Below are 18,670 nucleotides of genomic sequence, written 5' to 3'. Positions count from 1 at the left end.
GATGGGGAAGAAAAGGAGATAATTAGGAATCCGTGGTAGAGATAGACACGAGCCCTTTCCCAGAGTGCCCAGTGCATCTCTAACACTCTTCCTGGTCTTCAGTTTCTGCTTTTCCTCAACGTTTCTGATAGACCAAGGTATCGGCCTTTGTAGTTAAAACGGTTGTTACCACCTACTTACAGATCTAAGCAGAATAAGATTTTGCATGTTACTTTTAGTTGCCGATATCTATTACTAAATGTGTGTTATCCTAAAGATGAGAGTTACTCTCTTTTTCTCATATTTTGGTAAAGTGCACATCATGAACACCTGAAAAACTCAAATTGTAAAAGAATTCCTGACTGGACAGCTCAGCCAAGTATATCAGAGTCTTCATCAGATTTCTCCTTGCCGGGAGGGCACAGATTTGATGAAGGATCTCCTAGTTCTTGCCTCTCCTGATCAGTTTTGAAAGATGCTTAGGCTGCCTCTCTATATCATCTTGTTCTTTCTCTCCTTTAAGGTTATTCTCTAGCCCAGGGGTCCTCAAACTTTTTAAAGTGGGGGCCAGATCACGGTCCCTCAGAGAGCTGGAGGGCCGGACTATATGAACTACTAATTCCTTACTGTAACACCTTGGCTGCGCTCACTGCCCAAAAAACCTGGCGGGCAGGATCAGACTCCCCTGGGGGCTGCATGTGGCCCTCGGGCCTTAGTTTGAAGACCCCTGAAGCCTTTTCCATCAACACAAAACTAGGCACCTTTTCCCATTGAATGCTATATCATGACCGGCCATGGCTGATGCACAGCATTCAAATTAAAGTATTTTCAATCAGATGTGACAAAGTGGTAGAATTCAAAAGTACCTTTAAATGGAAACTTTTTTGTAACAACATCACTGAGTTTTTTGCTCTTGTTTTAAGGAGAAAGCTTATACAAGTCAGTTGAGAATGATATAGCCTTAACTGCAATTACATAATAGATAACTTTGACTTCCCCCAAATACATCACAATACTGCTTCTCAGAAAGGAAGCTCACTCATGTCTGTCCCTTCAAACTGAACAAAACAAAGGTAACAACAGCAAGAAAGTTACAAACAGCAGGAGGAGGTGAGATTTGTTGAGTGCTACTGCCAAGGAACATTTACCTACATTACCATATTTTATTTTCACAGTAACCTTGTGAAACAGGTATTTTCCTCATTTTTTAGATGAGGAAGAGACCCAGAGAGGTTAAGAAATTTGCCCAAGATAACCAGGAAATGGCAAAGTTGGTTGCAAAAGCACTCTCTATACTGTGCCATTCTCTAAATGCACCAAGTAAACACCTTAGTGTCCCAAGGAATTACAGTTAAAATGCATTAAAAATACTTGATGGATGTCCCGGATCCATAATTTTATGGGGATTTTTAAATAGGGTTAAAAAAGAAAAGGATCATGTTTACTGGTTTATACAAAAAGAGCATACACAACATTTTGAATGTTCAGAAATAAAATCTAAACCTCCATCTTAAAGCAGACATTCAGTGGTAATTTAGAAAATTTGCCAATTAGGTGGAAATGATGGAGTAATCTTGTTCATGGCCAGCTGTTATGCAGGAAATCCATGGCAGTCTGCGTCTGGAACATGCACAGATTGTGAGCCTTTTTTAATGACCATAGCCAACAGTGCCTCTGCTTGCTTCCCTGGAAGTAATTGTACTAAATCTGTAAGGTCTTCATCTAAGTTCGGGAATATACAAAATAAATAACCACTTTCAAATGTGCACTCTAACAAAAAAGTACTGGTTAGACAAAAGTGTTTGAAGATCCAGGTACTGAGGGCATGAGGTCAATATCCATAGTAACCATGTGCCATAAACCTAAATATTCCAATTATTTTGTCGGCAAAAGACAAATTCAGAACTTACATGTGCTTGGCTTCCACGTAGGTGATTCCAATGAGCTTTAGTGTGGCCTTAAAATACAAGACTATTTTAAGCACTTTTTATTTGAAATATGAGCTTCTCTTAGGCAAGGTTTATGAAACTAGTAAAGAATTCATTTATAATTATGCTTCATCAGAAACAAAACAAGAAAATAAGCTGTGTTCCCTCATTCATTAGTGGACCAATCTAGAAAACTGTGAGATCTTCCTGTGCTTGTATTGTAATGTTCATGTTTGCTGTGGAAGTAACTAATAATTAAAGTTTTGGACTAGAATACCATATAGATTTCCAAAACACAATTATTCAGGGAAGACAGGCCAAAAAAGAAAAAAAAAAAATATCTCCTGGGATGGTTTAAGACAGTGGTCAGCAAACTCATTAGTCAGCAGAGCCAAATATCAACAGTACAACGATTGAAATTTTTTTTGAGAGCCAAAATTTTTAAACTATATAGGTAGGTACATTGCTATTAACTTAAATAGGGTACTCCTAAGCTGGCCTTTGATAAAAACTCAAGGGACCAAAGAGCCACATTGGCTCGAGAACCGCAGTTTGCCAACCACTACTTTAAGAGAAACTCAGTTGAGAGTAATGCTCGATTTCTTTATAAACAGTGGCACCACTAGTAACTGAAGAAAAGCCACTCTCACACCACTGGCACCATGCAAAAGATTCCTCTTTGTGTACTAATGCAAGGGGGTTCCAGGGAGGAAAGACTGGTTGAAAGTCTTTGTGACTACGCTGCAGTTGACTGCTGGTGAATCCCATCCAGTTATGGTCCTTCCAGCCTGTTCAACCACCGGGAATTATTTGTACTGTCATTCCTCTCCTGAAGGTTTGAAGTCATGGTTGTCTAGTGTCGTCTGACTTTAGAATAGTGGTTCTCAGACATTGGCACACATCAGAACCGCCTGGAGGGCTGGTGAAAACACGTTCTGCTCAACTAGGGCTGGAAATCTGCATTTCTAACAAGTTCCTAGAGGAGGTCAATGCTGCTGGTCTGGGGACCACACTTTGAGAACCACTATCTTGAAAAAAATCTCCAATTCTTACCTTTAAGATCAGCTTGACTTATCAAGCACTAGAGAAAAACTGGACTTTACCTTGGCAAACAACTTGGGATTGGATTCTGTACAGCAGGGGTGGAGAATGTCTCAGCCTTGGGCCGTAGGAGGCCCCAGAAGTCATTTGGTCTGGTCCTGCCAAGGCATTATGGGTAAGTTAATTGAGTGTTTGACCAAATACAGCAAGCTAATTTTTAAGTTGATAATTTTGTCTCGCCCGAGAATGATGATCCAAATGGTCATTGGCAGAAAAAAAGGTTCCCCACCCCTGCTCCACAGCATTCCTGCTCAATCTTTTGTTTCCATGGTTTATTATACCAACAATTGTTTTGTGTGGTTTTTTTTACAAGCTAGAAGACAATGAATGTATAAGTTCTATGGAACAGTGAGACCAGTATAAGCTTCTCGTCTTTATAGTTAGAAACATTGATTCTGTGGATGATCGTTTGTATCTTGTTGGACCTTTGACTTGTACTGAGGTGATTTTAAGTTTAAAAGTATGTGGTGTTTGTGTTTTTATTCTGTCTATACAGTTTTAATGAAATGTTTTTATGTCCACTCCATAACAACCTTGGCTCCTGGCTTCCAGATGTTTTTGAGTAGTTGCTTGCTTGCCAGTTTTATCTCTCTCATTAGTCACCAAAATGTCAGCACTTCAAGATGACATTACACTACTTGATGTGCCTTCATTTTTCACGTGCTGGTGTAAATTAATATTTTAATTTCCTGTAGACCTGCAAACAGTCTACCAAATGGCTTCATGGAAATTTGCAAACATAACCACCTCCCCTTTGAGCAACATATGTGCCTGTTTTAAAGACGTCTCAGTAAATATGTTGGGTTTGCACTCATATCTGCACAATAGAGGCTGTATTCATTATGTCATTTTCCAAATGATGGAAGAAATGTAAAAACGCATCAATGCATGACAGTGATGTCATGTTAATTCAAAGATAGCTGGGCCTTAGTTTAGTTCTTAAGACTTTATTCAATTAATTAGCCTTGGAAATTTTTTGTACATGAAAGAAGGAACACAGAGGGAATAGGAATAATTCAAGAGAAAACAAGTACCTTGAAATTATCATCTATGTGTGAGCTATTTTAATTACACATAATTCTTATTGATTTTATAATGTTTCCCTAAAAACATCTCAAATACCCTGATTTCATTTAAATTACTTCGTCTTTTTGTATGAATAGAAAGTAATGACTATATTTTCTATAATTAATGAGGTCCAAAAGTACATCAAAGTCTTAATGGTATCAAGGATTCAAATCCTTGCCTCAGTGGATGGAAATAGTTTTTGTGTTGTTTTTTTTTAATTTTACTTTTGTTTTCTATAACCTTTTCTGCAAATGATGCATTTAATACTTTAATAATTTATTTTCAGATTAAATTTTAAAATTAATCTCTAGGAATAATTTGTTTTCAATTTATTTTACCAACTGGTGCCAAAAAAAGGAGAGGAGGAGATCTTCTGAACTACCACATAAGATAGGTTTTCTCTTCAAGTTAGGGAAGCTCTGGACCCTGACACTACCACCCGCCCATGGTCATCCATGGCTACCTCACGATATGTGCAAGCGTGTCTGTATTCCTCCCTCTGTTCTTTCTTTTGGCTTTTGTTGGAAGTGGTTCTCTCTAATTAAAATAAGTTCCCCACTAAAAGGCAAAATGGTACAAAGAGAAATGCTTTTGATATTCTGGTTTCACCGCAATTGAAACCAGGTGATAGAATATACGGGTAAGGCGTGATAGGGGCAGGAGGAGGTGCCTAGAGGGAAAGACTGGTTTTGTTTATGTCTCTTGATTTTTTTTTTTTTTTTGATTTTTTTTTGGTGTGTGGGTGGGGGTAGGGAACTAAAAATAAATATTGCCCTAGTCATGCCAAACAACTATTATTCAAGATTATTTTTATGCTTTTCTAAAGGAATCAAAGTGAATTACATTATAAACAGTACCCCTACAACCATTTCCCCACTCTAAACAAAGCCAATGGGTGGTAAGGATCCTTTTATCCTTTCTTGTATGATGCCAAAGAGTCGAGTTGTTTTCACTGAAAATTATAAATAAATGAAGCTTGGTATAGCCATAATGATTTGAGTCAGTGTACCATTTCATCTACAAAATGCAAAATTCATCATTGCAACTCTATTCACCAGGAGCCTTGAAGCATTTTGTTTACTTCAAAGGACTTGTCAAGGAAGTACAGTTTTTTTGTTTTGCCTTCTTGTCAGTTTGGTCATATTTATTAAAAACAAAAATAAAAACTGAAAGACACCCTCCTTTATATGTTGATATAACTGTTTGATTTGATATAACCTATTGTTTAACAGGTCTCTATAAGCAAGCTTGCAAGTGTATTTTGTGTACATTTTATCTGAGGTGAAAATGAAAATTCTAAAGAGAAATATTTTAAAAGATATTGTATTTATGTTGCTTGTGTTGTAGAATAAAGATTCAAATGCATTTAAAAATTCTGATATGTGGAACAATTTTTTTAGCAAATAAATATATCAAAATAATTTATGTAAGTATACTATGTTTACAGAATTCTGCCTAAAGAGCTAGGTTCCTTTCCATGGCCTTACATAGCTCTGAATGAAAATTTGATACATGCCTAGAAAACACATTGGAAGAAATGTATGTGTGTGTGTGTGTGTAATTGTTTCCTTTTCTGAAAAAAAGAGGGTTTATTTTACAGTATTGTTTTGGTCCTCACACGAATGGATATTAAATTCATATTATCATAAATACTAATGTAATTTATTCATTTATAAAATGAAGTGTTATATTTTGTTCACAAACGACTAATTCAATTAATAGGAATATAATTATTAAAAGGAAACATTTAGAATATCATACAGCCACTTTTAACTTTATGACCTCATTGGCTTAAAATTAACTGTTTCAAAAGCCTATTAATAGTATAAGCCTAGGAATCCTCATGCCCAAATTGTGGAAAAACTACTGCCTGGCCAATAGAGGGATAAAAGATAAAAGACAAAACACCAAAAGATGGACGCCGTGTATATGACCTTAAATCACAATGATGTATTTCTATCACATATTGGTAATCTCACAGTTCTATTACTAAGACTTAGTCATTTACATCTTGCGGACGAAATGAAACTAAAATAGACACTAATATGCTTTTCATAAGGACATCACGAACTTATTAAACACAAGTGACCAACCACATTTATGGATGGAGACAGCTGTGCAGACTAGAGAGGCCAGGGGCCTTTGCCGGAAAAGCAGAGTGTGCATCCCAAGCTTTGCTCCTGCCTGGGAGTGGGGAACCCAGACAACTCTTGCAAACAGAGCTCAAGGTTCCTGCTCTGCAAAATGAATATAAACTCTTGGAGGGTTGTTTCAAAATAACCCGAGAGCCCCAATGTTACAGTGCTCTGTACATGCTAGTGCCTGATAAATGCTAGCTACCATGGATAACCCATTCCATAAAGAACTCCACTATTTCGCAAGATGGTTTATAGTGGAGATTTAAAGCATACATAAACTTGACATTCATATCCATGAATTCACTATAACACAGAAAGCTTAACATTTGGTGCCAATCATTTTTAAAACTGATTTTTAGAGAGAGGAAGAAAGAGAAGGAGGAAGGGAGGGGAGAGAAACAGCAGTTGGCACCCTGACCAGGATGGAACATCAACCTAGGTTTGTGCCCTGATGGGGAATGGAGCCCATGACCCTTGGGCATATGTGCAATGCGCCAACCCACCGAGCCGTGCCGGCCAGGGGAGTGCAGGTCTTCTATTGGGAGGTCAGCAGCTCAGATGCACATCAGTTTAAGCAAACATTTTGGAAATAAATTCTATGGCAATAGCCAATTCTTCCAATATTAATATCCAGCAATGAATATAATATGTCCTTAAAGCTCTATGTCAGGGGTCTTCAAACTTTTTAAAGTGGGGGCCAGATCACGGTCCCTCAGAGAGCTGGAGGGCCAGACTATATGAACTACTAATTCCTACTGTAACACCTTGGCTGCGCTCACTGCCCAAAAAACCTGGCGGGCAGGATCAGACTCCCCTGGGGGCTGCATGTGGCCCGCGGGCCATAGTTTGAAGACCCCTGCTCTATGTATTTCTTTAAAGAAGAGACAACACACTTCAACTGTTTGGCTTATGATCAAAACTTGCATTATATTTCAGCTTTGATAAATATTTCATATCACTCATTAGAAAATTCACTTTCCCATTTGGCTTAGAGCTAGGTTCAATAAGCAAGTGAAAATAAAATGGAAGCATAATGCAATATTGTGGCTTTCACATATTGACCAACATACCCATTATCTCAAGCCTTGGAAAGGGCACTCTAAGCATGCCTTTTATCTCCTCCTCGTTTGTTTTTATTTATAGATTCCTAGTTACAACATCCAGCCATTGGTGCCCCGAGCCTGCCCTGTTAACTTAATCTGGTCGCACAAAATGTTTTGTTGTCGGAGAAACAAACTACCCACTTAATGATCTCATCGGAACTCAGAGATGGCAACAACATAATTACATCGCAGAGAAGTTTATAAGCACTTTCCAACTCATAAAAAAAAAGTGCTATCTCAACATGAGGGGATCAAATTCACAACAGTTTAGAGCTGAGAACTGAAGTACCGAACTCCAGTTGACTTTGATAGAGTTTCCTTGTCTTCCCAATATCAATATCAATACCAATATCAATACCTCATGTTATTGTGCTTTGCTTCACTAAGCTTCACAGATACTGCGTTTTTACTAATTGAAGGCAAGGCCCTCCACCAGCAAGAAGATTAGAGCTCACTTTATTGCTATAGTATTCACTTTACTGCAGTGTTTGGAACTGAACCCACAATGCTTCCTAGGTAATTGCTATGTTGAGCTATTGTAAATGGTACAAATGATGTAAGGAATTCAAACAACATTCTTTGCCAGTATCTCTAGAAGAGAATAACCTTCAAGAAAATAAATGTTAAATGTGATGCAGAAGGCTCCATTATAACTCAACTTGGGAAAAAGATGAACATTGAAATTAACTCACCAATTGCAAAGGAAAAGATACTCTTGGCTAAAAGTTCAATTACAGCTAAAAGTTGAGTACTCCAAGGTCTGTTCTAGTCTACTCCTGGGATGGCCTTCAAGTCACTACTATAAATACTTGATGGATTTTCTGATATAGCAGTGGATTACAAAAATAGCATTCTTCTGTTGCTTAGAATAGATGTTTTTAAATGGGAGGAATACATATTACAGACCTCTCAGATCAAAACCATTTAGAAATGTGCTTCATGGGAAACTGAGCATATTTCTAACGGGGCACATCTGACATCTGTTCTAAACCCTCCCAACTGGAGACACGTACACTATGTACCTCAGTACAGATTTACAGAGTTAAACTTTACATCGGTAAATTGATAAATATGACTTAATGAGCTTTTATTCCATTGGGAGAAAAAAAAAAGTCTGTAAAACCTTTGGGGAATGAAGATAATGTCTCCTACTTCCCAGGTGGCTCTGTCAGTCCCTGCTGCTCTTGGCCAGGCAGCAGTCCTCCCTGCCCCCACCACTCTGCTGAGCAATCAGTGCATGACCCACTTCCCTGCTCCTGCTCCTCCAAGACATCCAGTGGAAAGGGGTTAGCACAATCACAGAGTTGTTGCCAAGGCTGCCATGGAAAGATGCATAGGATTCGAGAATTATCAGAAAAACCAGCATTGTCTCTTTCATGAATATGTGATTGGCCAATATTCAGGAATGGGCACAAATGTGAATGACCAGGACCAGCTCCCTGGCCCAGAGATGGGAGATGAATGCTACCAGGCTGTCTTTCTTCAGTACAAGTGTTTCCTCGAAAGCATTAAGCAGACTTCTATGGCTGTAAAGTATATGAGCTATTAATCTAGGTTCTTTTTTTCTCCAAGTACAATATTTTTCCCATGTCTTTCTCCTTACTCAAGTAGATAGGTGGCTCTCGGGTGCACTGTGTCAGGAAGGAATACGATGGGACAGAATGACCCAAAAATTGCCTGTCACATTCTCTACTTCTTATATCCCAAAAGCCTAAGATCTCACACACACACACACACACACACACACACACACACACTATTGTGTGTTGTTTCTGTTTATTTTATGTGGGTTTTGAGGGAAGGGTATCTACCATAGGGAGAGTATAGACAAACTCTCTAGGGTAGAAACATAAAGGGAAATGATTCCCTGCAATAGCCCCGCTTCATTTTCAGCCAACCAGCCACAGACTCCTTCCCCTCCTTAGGATTATAGCCAAATGCAGCCTACAACTGTAAATAGTTTCTATATATAATCTTCATAAAGAACACAACAGGACAGCTTACTGAGCGGCTCAAATCTCTATAAAAAACATACCTCTCCTCACCTATAGTCCCTCCTCCTACACGCAACTCACTTATGCACCTGAATGAGCCACACTACCCAACCAGGCTCAGATTTCAATGTACACAAGAACCATTTTATTGTTGGACTTGCAGGTGTCCAGGCCTTGCCTCAAAAATTATAACCCAGTAAGAATGATGGACTCAGGAATATGCATTTTGACAAGTTTTCAAAAGGATTGTGACACAGCCTGTGGATCCGTCTTTAAAAATGATAAAATGAGACAACTAATATACAAGACAAACTTAAAGGTGATTTTAAATATCTGCACTTTTTAGAATTTCTAATTTTATTCCTGTATTAGGTGGTGCTGTTGAGAGGCAATGTATTCAGAGTAAATTATCTCAGCTTCCTTTAGAAACGCCTTCACTGAATTAAGATTTAATGTGATGCCCTCAGCTTTTAAAGAGGGTCGATATGAGAAATTATCAAATTTGTCTTCTATAAATCTATATTAATAGTAGGTGCCCATTACACTATCCATTTGTCTTCTTATATAAGGAACTATGGGGCCAGTTTTTCCAGAATTCAAAGCCAAGGTGTTTGGGAACAATTATTTGATCTTGTATTGGATATTGACATTTTTAAAAGTGGGTACTTATTTGGGTTTTTTTTGTTTGTTTCTGTCTTAGCTTCCAGGAAAAAGAGAGCTAAATTCAGGCTCACATAGAAAAGAGCTCTGTGAACTAAGGGAAGAACAAACATGGTCAGCAAGCTATTTACCACATTTCTTAACCTGCCTTCTTTGCTCATCACAACAATACAACAAAAAAAGGTTGGCTGATATATGTGATTTCAAGGCTTACTCTAAAGGTACAGTAACCATGTTGGTGTGGTACAATATAAATATAGAGATCACTTAAAGATAATTGAATCCAGAATAAATCCACAATCTATGGTCTACTTATTTTTAAAAATATATATCAAGCTGAATCCATAAGGTAATGATCTTTACAATAAATGGTTCTGGAACATTTTGTCATCCATGTGCAATGAAATAAAACTTAAAACTTCTTAAATACTATATAGAAAATGAATAGAAGTGGATCATTGACTTAAACTAAAAGCAATAGCAAAAAAAACAAAAACAACAAGAACAACAACAAAAAACCCTGCTAGAAAAAAAACTATCAAAAAAAACACAGAAAATATTTTTGTGGACTTAGATTAGGCAGAGAGCTGTTAAAAAAAGATAGAAAACTCATGAACCATAAAAAATTTTAAAGAATGATAATTCTGACTTAATAAAACTAAAACCTTTTTTTCTCTAAGTTTACTGTAGAAAATGAAAAGACAAAGCACCAACTATGATTTGCAAAACCTATGATAAACAACAATAGCCATAATATAAAAAGAACTCCTATAACACATTAAAAAGAAGACAAATAACTCGATTTTAAAAATGAGTAAAATGTATTTTAGCAAAAAGGTAAAAGTGGAAAATAAGCAAATGAAAAAATTCTCAACATTTAGCCATTAGGAAAATGCAAGTTAAAATGAATGTCACTACATATCTCCTCAGAATGGATGAGATTTAAAAGACTTTAATCACTTTGACAATACAGGTGTTGGCAGGGATATGGAGCAATTAAGAACTCATATTACTGGTGGGCACAGAACATAGTGTTGCCACGTTGGGAAAAAGTTTCGCAGCTGTTTTTAAAAGAGTAAAACCTTCATTTACCTTAAAATAGCAATGCCACTACGAGCTATTTACCTAAGAGATAAAATATATGTTCACACACAGACATATGATTGTTCATGGCAGTTTTATTCACGAAAGTCCCTATGTTCACACAAAGTCATAAATGATGATTCATAGCAGTTTTATTAAATAATCAAAGTTCCTAATTGGAAACAAATTGTACATCAACTGGTGAATGGCAAACACATTGTAGAAGGTCTAACAAATAAAACACTGCAATTTAAAGAAATAAATTACTGACACACACAACATGGCTAATCTCCAAAGCATTATGCTTAGTATGAGAAGCCTGATACAAAAGATTATATACTGTATGATGCTATTTATATAAAATTCTAGAAAAAAACTCTAGAGACAGAAAAGGAAATGGTGGTTGCCAAGGGCTGGGTTAGAGGGGGATGGGTGATTGGCTGCTAAGCGGCTTGAGGAAATGGTTGGGTAATGAGAGTCCTATGTCTTGACTGAGGTGTTGGCTACACAGCTTTAAATTGGTCACATTTACCAAATTTTACAATTAGAATTGGTATATTTTACTCTACGTAATTTAGGTCTCCGTAAGACTGCATTTTGAAAAAATGCTGTGAGAATACACAGTCTATGAGATGTCCCTGGAATAGTGTTGGTAGGTTGGAAGGCTCAAAGGCTTGAAGGAATTGTTGAAATTTGAAAAGCAGAAGTTGGCTGGGAGCTTCGTGAGGACAGGACAGTGTCTTTCTGTGCATCCCTCTCCAGGCTGTATCCTAGCACCCAGCACATGCTCATGTGTAGTAGACCCTTGTTGATGGCAAACAGAATGATAGTCTTCCCAAGTATCATAGAAGAAAGGTTAGGACCAAAGAAGGAGCAGTGTGAGCTTCCAGAGCCTGCAGGATGAGGCCATGAAAGGAGAATGGACCATTTGTGTACAGCCCTCACTGTAGTATTATAATTATTAACTTTATTCTATTTTTAAAAATATATATATATATTATTAATTTTTCACAGAGAGGAAGAGAGAGGGACAGATGAGAGAGACACATTGACTCATCTGCCTCCTGCACACCTCCTACTGGGGATGTGCCCACAACCCATGTACATACCCTTGACCAGAATCAAACCTGAGACTTTTCAATCCGCAAGCCGAGGCTCTATCCACTGAGCCAAACCAGTTTTGGCAAACTTTATTCTAATGATAGTAATATTAGAGCTGGTAACTATATAATGTTATTTTAAAAGAAAAAAGAGAAACAAAATAAAAGCTATTGCTTTTAGTTTAAGTCAATGATCCACTTCTAGTTCATTTTCTATATATTATTAGGTGTATTATTAGGTCTATTATTAGGTCTAGTAATAATTAATGTCGTTTTCTAATACTTTTTTAAATCGAATTTATTTAAACAATACAACAAAATTTAATCAACAATATAGTTGCCGTTGTTTTCTACTACTTGTGCCCAACGCTCAGGAAGCATTTTAATCCCTCTGTTGTAAAATTCTCGTGATTTTGATGCAAAAAATTCGGTCAATGCATTTTTGAGGCATTCTTCATTATTAAATTTTTTTCCAAGAAGAAAGTTTTGCAAAGAACGAAACAAATGGTAATCGGAAGGGGCAATATCAGGAGAATATGCAGGTTGAGGGAGAACTTCCCATTCCAACTGGCGCAGTTTTTCAGCAGTGATTCTTGCAGTATGTGGTCGTGCGTTATCGTGGTGAAGAATTACGCCCTTCCGATTAATCAGCGCGGGTTCTTTTTCTCTTAAAGCTTGGGCTAACCTTTCCAATTAGGCACTATACACTGCACTTGTAATGGTTTGGTTAGATGGTAAAAGTTCATAATGAAGAATTCCTTTAAAATTCCACCAAACACACATCACTTTTTTCGCATGCAAGTCAGGTTTTGGCGTGGGCTGCGGAGCCTCATTTTTGTCCAACCATTGAGGCCGCCTTTTCAAATTAACATACAGAACCCATTCTTCATCTCCGGTAACAATTTGCTGTAAAAACGGCAAACGGTTTTGACGAGAGAGGAGCGAACTGCAAATTGTGACTCTTTGATTACGGTTGTTGTCGGTCAACTCATGAGGAACCCATTTTCCAAACTTTTGGACTTTGCCAAGTGCACGCAATTGATTGGAAATTGTTTTTCGTGAACAATTTAAAGTTGTCGCAAGCTCTTGTTGGGTAATTTGAGGATTTTGCACCAAAAGAGCTTGAAGAGATTCTTGATCAAAATTGGACACATGGCCTCGACCACTCTTGTCATCTAACGAAAAATTTCCCTCGCGAAATTTCTCAAACCAACGCTGGCATTTTTCTGGCGCTAACTGCATCTTGACCAAGAGCACTACAGATGTTTTTTGCAGCCTCACTTGCTTTTCTTCCTAATCGGAACTCGTAAAGCATGCAGTGCCGAATATGCTCTTCATCCGCCATCTTCTTAGCCCTAGTTTTGCAACAAAAACCAAACCAAACACAAACTTTTTCAAGCAAAACTTGTTAATTGCACTTCACACGTGTTTGAAGGTTATGTCAATACAAGTCAACGCCAAGCAAGATTTTAAACGAATGTTTTAAAACGACATTAATTATTACTAGACCCTAGTACTGAAGAAGTTTTAAGTTTTATTTCATTGCACATGGATGACAAAATGTTCCAGAACCATTTATTGTAAAGATCATTACCTTATGGATTCAGCTTGATATATATTTTTTAAAATAAGTAGACCATAGATTGTGGATTTATTCTGGATTCAATTATCTTTAAGTGATCTCTATATTTATATTGTACCACACCAACATGGTTACTGTACCTTTAGAGTAAGCCTTGAAATCACATATATCAGCCAACCTTTTTTCCCCCCCAAAAAAATTGCTTTGACTATTTCAAGTCTTAAAATTTCAGAAAATCTTAGCAATTTCCTCAAAAAAATTGACTGAAATTTAGGTTGGGATTGCATTGGATTTGTAAATCAATTTGGGGATAATTTACATCTTAACTCTTCTGATCCATAAATGTAGAATATCTCTTTGTTTTTAAGTCTTCTTAATAGTTGCTTCAGAGAGAAAACCTGAGGCCAAGAGAAAAGAAGAGGGATTGGAAAAGGATTTAAAGAGAATGGCAACCAAACAATCAACTAGCAGGCTGCATGGGGCAACCAGACCTGTAGGGGAAGGGGCAATTAGGGGTGTCCAGGCCAGTAAAGGGGGCAGTTAGGAGTGACCAGGCCAGCAGAGGGTGGGCAGTTGGGGGTGACCAGGCCAGCAGAAAGGCAGGCATGTGAGCAGATAGGAGCCAGTGTTCCCAGATTGTGAAAGGACAGTAAACATCCCCCGAGGGGCTTCAGATTGGAAAGGGTACAGGCTGGGCTTAGGGGACCCCCACACACACATACCCATGCTCAAATTTCATGCACCAGGCCTCTAGTATTCTATAATTTAGTGAGTGAGGGATAAAGAGTTTCAAATTTCAATTCAATGCTAAACTGCTTATTATAACAATGATAACAAATATCTACTTGCAGATCTTAGATATGCATAAAGTATAAGCAAAATATATAAAGGTCAAGAAATTGAAATACAAGATTCAGCAAAACTTTAGTTGTAAATACTGTTTTTTGTTTTTGTTTTTAATATATTTTATTGGTTTTTACAGAGGAAGAGAGAGGGATAGAGAGTTAGAAACATCGATGAGAGAGAGTTATCGATCAGCTGCCTCTTACACACCCTCCACTGGGGATGTGCCGGCAACCAACGTACATGCCTTTGACCGGAATCGAACCCGGAACCCTTCAGTCCGCAGGCCGATGCTCTATCCACTGAGCCAAACCAGTCTCGGCTAAATACTGTTTTTGAAGGCTTAAAATGGGAATGCAGATTAAAGTTGGCATTTCAAATCCAATGTCCCCAAGTTAAATCACTGGTATCCCAACTGTATGTCAGAGAATAGGATGTTAAATAATGCACATTTCAATTCAAAGGCTTTCATCTGTGTAAATTGTGCCATGAACTTAATATTAATGCATTGCCCTCTGTATTTCAACAGAAATTCCCTAGAGTGTACAAATGTCTTTCTAAGTCACCTAGCCTAACTATTGGGAAACTACTCAGTATATATCCCCACCCAAGAACAATATCTATACCTTTTATTGTTGATAACATCAATCTCACCCCTCTCCCTCACTACCCCCCACACTCAAATCTAAGATTTGCTTGTATATTTTAACAAATATGTTCCCCAACATACTTCTTAGGAATGAGTCTAGTGGGAGACACATCGCATACAGGAACATGTCCGCCAGGGAAGAAATGGGTGTTCCACTCTGGAACTTTCCAGGCTCAGAAAGCATACTGGCTTTGTGACGTAAAGGATTTTTCCCTGGCTCCAACGTGGGTTCATCATGAAACTATGCACCAGTCACACAGCTGCAGTTTTCTCACCTCTAAAATGAAGAGGTTGAACTGGAATAGCACGGCTCAAAGAATGTTTGTTAGAAAACTAGATCTTAGGGTTAATCATCAAAAATATTTAAAACTTGATGATCAAGTAAGATTTTAAATTGATGATCAAGTAAGATTGATATCCTGCTCTGTTGGATATCAATGCCCAGCACGGTGCTTTAAGAATTTGACAAGCAGGTGAGGCGAGGCTGAAACCAGAGCAGAGAGCAGTGAGGTAGAGTTACCTCCTATCACCATGGAATGGAAGACTGACTTGGGGTTTCCAACAAAGTGGGCACACTGAATATGCAGCTCCCACATTTAACCCTGCATTCCCAGTGTGTCTACTGTGACCCCGGGTTGCTGGTGGCCCCATAGTACTGGGTACAAGTCATCTCCAGGGAAAACATCTTTAATATAGGATCTCAGGATTCCCGCAGATCAGATTCAAGTAAACATGAGCTCTCAGTTTTAAAAATTACCAAACATACTGGAGGAAGGGGAGGGGGGGGGAGGGGAAATCTACTCTTATTCTCCTGAGATTAAGCAAAAATAAACAGACTTTGACTCTAAAGGATTCATATTTAAATAATCAGATAGAAATGAAGTTACAGGAAATATTTAAAGAAATTAATAATAGATTCCAAAAATAAAGGATTCTAGCAATAAGAAACTCTAAAAATTACCAACCAATTTTGAGGGTGGAAAAAAAACATGAAATATCTATAAAGGAAACATATCATTGTTAAAATGTAAAACTCAAGGATGGATGTGTTTTACAGCTATTTCGACTCCACAGAGGAAAGAATTACTAACTAGCACAGAGTCAAAGAGATGGAACATGGGCAGGGAACTAGAAAGACGTTTTTCTAAAGAAGTCATACAAATGACAAGCAGGTACACGAGAATGTGCTCTAATGTATTACATGATGACTATAGTTGATATGCTAAGAATAGAACCAAAATGCTTTCAAACACAAAAAGATAAATATGTGAGGTCACTAATGTATTAACTAACTTGTATGTGGGTATGTATGTTGTTTTAAATTTTATGATTTCTTATAAAATTAAAAATTATAGTTTTTAGTGATTACTCAAAAGCTGATTGCCCAGATTTTGAATCGTTTATATTCTTTGTTATTCCTTTAAAGTTTCTATTTTTTTTCCTCTTGATTAAAACCTCAAAGAGAGGAAGAGAAATGCGGACCATGTATAAGCTCTCCCGGCAAGTTGTTGCCGTATTAGCACTCTAGGGGGAGTATCGGCTGGCCACGGAGACATACCCGGTTAGGTGTCATTTATGTCCATGTCTGATAGTAAAGAGATTCTAGTGAAACATCACTATTTTGACTATTTTCCCATGTTTATATTTTGATTGAGAAGACAGTCCCTCAATGAATTATTTGTTCTTTTATTTTGAATATGAAGGACAGATCAATTAAAACCAATTGTGATAGAATACAATAAAAGAGGGGATAAATGCCTTGAGGATGGGAACTTTCTCTATTGGTTTTTGTTTAATTCTATCTAAAACTATTTAGAATAGGACAATATTTTAGACGTGTGTTTGTGTGTGTGTGTGTGTGTGTGTGTGTGTGTGTGTGTGTAAATATTGCCAAAAGGTCCTGATTATTTCTTGCATATACAGAAGTTTCTGAATGAGATAATAAATGGGAATGTAATTATGAGTTAATATACCATAAAAAGTGAATGAAGGAAAGTATCAATAAATAAAATTCTTACACAATCCAAAAGGTCCCTCTAATTTAGGGGTGTCGAACTCAATCAGAGAAGGGGCCAAAATCTAAAATCCAGCCTAAATCGCGGGCCGAATGGTTTACTGAACAGTCATAAACTGACAATGTCATAAACTGACAGCGGAGTGCAGTGATGACAGCGCGGTGCAGGCCACATTGCAAGGCCTGGCGGGCTGGATTTGGCCCGCGGGCCTTGTGTTTGACACATGTGCTCTAATTTATCCTGAAATGGAATTCCCATAATTCTACTTATAATCACAAACCCACCGAAGATTTTATTCTCTTAGCAAACACACGTGTTTTGGGAGGTGACAGGTGTTTTAGTTTTGTTCTTGTCTGGACAAACTAATGGAAGTGTTGAATGATGTCTATAAGGTGAGGAATATTGGGGAGCTATAAGTTGTGATTTTGATTATATAACTACTTCAAGATTTATTTGTTGAAGGAAGATATTTTTGTCTCAATGGTCAGATTTCACGTGAAAATAGTCACAATGTATTTGGAATTCATTTCTCTTTGATTTCAAATGAGGAAATCAAATCTATCAGGCATTCCATATTATGTTATTTCTAATCAGAGGGAAAAGACCTTAACATAAATGAAGACTTTAAACCCAATTAATAGATGTTCTATTTGTTCTTTTCAATGTCCAACATAAGCTACTGCATATTCCTGAACAGCAATATATCCAACATATGTCAGTTACATTATTTGTTCCATTCCAAACTAGTTTCTGAATTTCTCGTTCAGATTAAAATTTTCCCTAAAACACTGGGATCTTTTAAGCAACATTGCTTAAAGGTATTTTATTGGGAACATCTTTGGGGGGATTCTGTTAGCAGCGCAGTGTACAAGCAACTGCTTAATTTCCAGCAACTTAATATTATAAAATAATATTTGGCAATTTAGGTGTTAAATAAGTAATGATGTTCCTTCACCCCACCTGATATACTTATCAGACATGAATAAAAATATAAACAAATTACCTGAGGATTTTTAACTTACTTACATTTGCTTACTAGTTCTGCTTTAAATTCAAAAATACCAATTTGAACCCTGGCTGGTATGTTTCAGTTGGTTAGAGCATTCCTTGTTTATGCATGAAAGGGTCACGGGTTCAATCCCCAGTTGGGGCATATGTGGGAGGCAACAGATGGATGTTTCTCTCTCCCTCTCCCTTCCTTTCTCTCTAAAATCAATAAAATAATCATCAGGTGAGAATTAAAAAAGAAAATAGTATCAATTTGACTTCCAAACATTTGTGATCATTATCCTATTTTAAATATACCAAGATTTTCCTTGATTCCAGGTATAGAAAACCAAAGGTCAAATGTTTGGAAATATCCGAGTTCTTAACCAGAGACGATCATTAACCTCATAAATTCCATTTCCTGCTCCCCAATTTTTCTG

Source organism: Pipistrellus hanaki, assembly GCF_964339955.1.
Source record: "Pipistrellus hanaki genome assembly, chromosome: 7".
Lineage (NCBI taxonomy): Eukaryota > Metazoa > Chordata > Mammalia > Chiroptera > Vespertilionidae > Pipistrellus > Pipistrellus hanaki.
This window is presented reverse-complemented; position numbering follows the sequence as displayed.